This window comes from Arachis ipaensis, chromosome B9, assembly GCF_059453495.1.
Source record: "Arachis ipaensis isolate K30076 ecotype BB chromosome B9, ASM5945349v1, whole genome shotgun sequence".
Lineage (NCBI taxonomy): Eukaryota > Viridiplantae > Streptophyta > Magnoliopsida > Fabales > Fabaceae > Arachis > Arachis ipaensis.
The window spans coordinates 105,272,817-105,277,017 of record NC_142444.1 but is presented as its reverse complement, the minus strand read 5'-3'; the positions used below and the strand labels follow the sequence as shown (position 1 = coordinate 105,277,017).

Genomic DNA, 4,201 nt, shown 5'->3' with positions numbered 1-4,201 from the left:
TTTCCAACGCAATTGAGAGCGTGCCAATTGGAATCCTGTACCTCCAAAAAATTCATTCCGAGTGCAGGGAGGTCAAAATCCAACAACATCAGCAGTCCTTTTTCAGCCTGAATCAGATTAATGCTCAGCTCCCTCAATTTCAGCCAGAAAATACCTGAAATTATAGAAAAACACACAAACTCATAGTAATGTCCAGAAATATGAATTTTGCCTAGAAACTAATAAAAATATACCAAAAACTGACTAAAACATACTAAAAACTACATGAAATTAACCCCAAAAAGCGTATAAAATATCCGCTCATCAGTGCGCTCAAAAGAACGGATTCATCATTTTTATATGGGGAGTGAATTCTGGTCATCAAGTTTTATGGCGCCGTTGCCGGGGATTGGTTTGATTTTGACAATGTCTAAATTAATTGGCGAGCTAGATTAAGCATTTTAAATACCTTGTTTCTTTTTTTCTTTAATTTTTCTTTCTATTGTGTTCTCTTTTTAATTTGATCATCTTAGTTATTCATTGTTCATATTTCTATTCTTCTAACTGTTTGATTAATTGCATCAACCAAGCTAACCACTAATCTTGACAAGAGTGATTCATTCACTTGCCCTCTGCTTGCTGTTTGTTGAATGTATGACAGGTAGAAGGGGATAAACTTGATCCTTCTTCGATAGTGACCCTGAGAGGACCTTCCTTAGATTAAGGAGGGAAGCAAGAGGCAAAGGCATAGTTGGAAAGGAAGTAGTGGAGGAAGATCTGAGAACTACTATGGAGGAAGAAGTGCATAACAATGTTGGAGAGGATGCTAGCAATCATGTTGGGCAAGAGAGGAGAGTCTTAGGCTCCTACATCAACCCAAATCTAGGAAACTGTGGCAGCAGCATTCTGAAGCCAACAATCCATGCTAACAACTTTGAGTTGAAACCTCAACTCATCACACTTGTCCAGAATAATTGTTCATATGGAGGGGGTGCTCAAGAGGACCCAAACCAACATCACACTACATTCCTGAGGATCTGTGACACTATAAAGTCCAATAGTGTACACCCTAACACCTACAAGCTACTTTTGTTCGCTTTCTCACTCAGAGATAAGGCAGTAAAGTGGTTGGAAGCATTTCCCAAGGAGAGCTTAACCACATGGGATGATGTTGTGAATAAGTTTCTAGCAAGATTCTACCCTCCACAGAGAGTCAACAGACTAAGAGCTGAGGTGCAAACTTTCAGACAACAAGATGGTGAAACACTTTATGAGGCCTGGGAAAGGTTCAAGGATTTGACAAGGAAATGTCCACTGGATATGATCAATGAGTGGGTGCAACTACACATCTTCTATGAAGGGCTGTCATATGAGTCAAAGCAAACAGTAGATCATTCTTCAGGAGGCTCACTCAATAAGAAGAAAACCATTGAAGAAGCCATAGATGTCATAGAGACTGTGGCTGAGAATGAATATTTCTATGCTTCAAACAGAACTCAAAAGAGAGGAATAATGGAGCTCAATTCCATGGATGCCTTGTTAGCCCAAAACAAAGTGATCACTACACAACTAGCAGCCTTGACCAAGAAGGTGGAGAAGAATCAAGTCTCAGCCATTCAAGCCCAAGCCTCTCAACAAGAAGGAGATGCACCATAAGTTGAATGTGAATGGGAGCAGGCTAACTATGTAAACAACCCTTCTAGACCACCATATGATCCAAACTCCAAGACATATAACTCAGGATGGAGGAACCACCCAACTTTTGGGTCGGGAAACCAACAAAGCCACAACCAAGATCACAACAAACCTTACCCATCTAACCAATACAACAACCACAACCCCAACCATCAATCAGGCAACAATAGACCCTACCACAATTCACAAAATACAACATACCACTCCACCCAATAAACACACAACAACCACCATCAAGACACATCAGCCTCAACCATGCAACCATGTGAAATCAAGAGCAACTTTGAGAGAGTGGAGGCTGCAATAGCGCAATTGTCATCACAGCTGACAGGAGCTATTTCCACTCTTTTGGAGAGACAAACACAGGTTGATAGAAAGATAGATGCCAACCAAGAAGAGTACAGATCCAACCTAAAAAATCAAGGCGCAGCAATCTCAAAATTGGAAGCACAAATAGGGATCTTATCTAAGCAAATACCAATGCCCAAACATATATTTCCCAGTGATACCATGGCCAACCCAAGAGGGAAATGCAAAGCCAGAAAAAGAAGTTGCAAAGGAGCCTGAAAACAAGGAAGAAGCAGAGATCCCTGTATCATCCCCATCAAAGCCAGTCTTAAAACCTTATGTGCCATAAGCCCCCTATCCACAAAGGCTGAGGAAGGATGGGAAAGACAGTCAGTTCTCTAGATTCCTAGAGATTTTCAAGAAGCTTCAGATCAATATACGCTTTGCTGAGTGATGAGCGGATAATTTATACGCTTTTTGGCATTGTTTTTAGTATGTTTTTAGTATATTTTAATTAGTTTTTATTATATTTTTATTAGTTTTTATTTAAAATTCACTTTTCTGGACTTTACTATGAGTTTGTGTGTTTTCTTGTGATTTCAGGGATTTTCTGGCTGAAATTGAGGGACCTGAGCAAAAATCTGATTCAGAGGCTGAAAAAGGACTGTAGATGCTGTTGGATTCTAACCTCCCTGCACTCGAAGTGGATTTTCTGGAGCTACAGAAGCCCAATTGGCACGCTCTCAATTGCGTTGAAAAGTAGACATCCTGGACTTTCCAGCAATATATAATAGTCCATACTTTGCCCAAGATTTGATGGCTCAAACCGGCATTCAAAGTCAGCATAGAAATTCTGGCGTCAAAACGCCAGAACTGGCATAAAAGCTGGAGTTAAACGCCCAAACTGGCACAAAAGCTGGCGTTTAACTCTAAGAAAAGTCTCTACACATGGAAGCTTCAATGATCAGCCAAAGCACACACCAAGTGGGCCCGGAAGAAGATTTATGCATTAATTACTCATTTCTGTAACCCTAGGCTACTAGTTTTCTATAAATAGGACCTTTTGATATTGTATTTAGAGATCTTTGGACGTTTAGTCCCAAGACCTTGGAGGTTGGCCATTCGGCCATGCTTACACCATTATCACTTTTGTATTTTCAACGGTGGAATTTCTACACACCATAGATTAAGGTGTGGAGCTCTGCTGTTCTTCATGAATTAAAACAAAGTACTATTGTTTTTCTATTCAACTCAAGTCTATTTCTTCTCCAAGATATTCATTCGCACCCAAGAACATGATGAATGTGATGATTATGTGACACTCATCACCATTCTCACCTATGAACGCGTGACTGACAACCACTTCCGTTCTACATGCAAACAAGCTTGAATGTGTATCTCTTGGGTTTCTAATCTAAGATTAGAACCTTCGTCTTATAGGCTATAATTATTGGCGGCCATTCCTGAGATTCGGAACGTCTAAACCTTGTCTATGGTATTCTGAGTAGGATCTGGGAAGGGATGACTGTGACGAGCTTCAAACTCGCGATTGTTGGGCGTGTGACAGACGCAAAAGGATCAATGGATCCTATTCCAACATGATCGAGAACCGACAGATGATTAGCCGTGCGGTGACAGCGCATTTGGAACATTTTCACTGAGAGGACGGGAAGTAGCCATTGACAACAGTGATGCCCAACATAAAGCTTGCCATGGAAAGGAGTATGAATGATTGGAAGAAGGCAATAGGAAAGCAGAGGTTTAGGAGGAACAAAGCATCTTCATACGCTTATCTAAAATTCCAATCAAAGAATTACATAAGTATCTCTATCTTTAGTTTATGTTTTATTTATCTTTTAATTATCAATTCTCCATCACCATCTAAATTCGCCTGACTGAAATTTACAAGGTGACCATAGCTTGCTTCAAGCCGACAGTCTTCGTGGGATTGACCCTTACTCACGTAAGGTATTACTTGGATGACCTAGTGCACTTGCTGGTTAGTTATGCAGAATTGTGACAAAGTGTAAATCGCATTTGAGAGCTCCAAGTCTTTGGCGCCATTGTTGATGATCACAATTTCGTGCACCAAGTTTTTGCCGCCATTGCCGGGGATTGTTCGAGTTTGGACAACTGACAGTTCATCTTGTTGCTTAGATTAGGTACTTTTCTTTTTATTTTTCAGAATTTTTAAGAATGAATTCTAGAGTTTCAAGATGATGTTCTTATCATCACAAAA

At 40.2% G+C, this 4,201-nt stretch overlaps 1 pseudogene; it reads right to left on the bottom strand.

Annotated features, from left to right (window-relative positions):
• Positions 1 to 1,197: 1,197 nt before the first annotated feature.
• On the bottom strand, positions 1,198 to 1,299 carry LOC148545769 (small nucleolar RNA R71; annotated as a pseudogene).
• Positions 1,300 to 4,201: the final 2,902 nt, after the last annotated feature.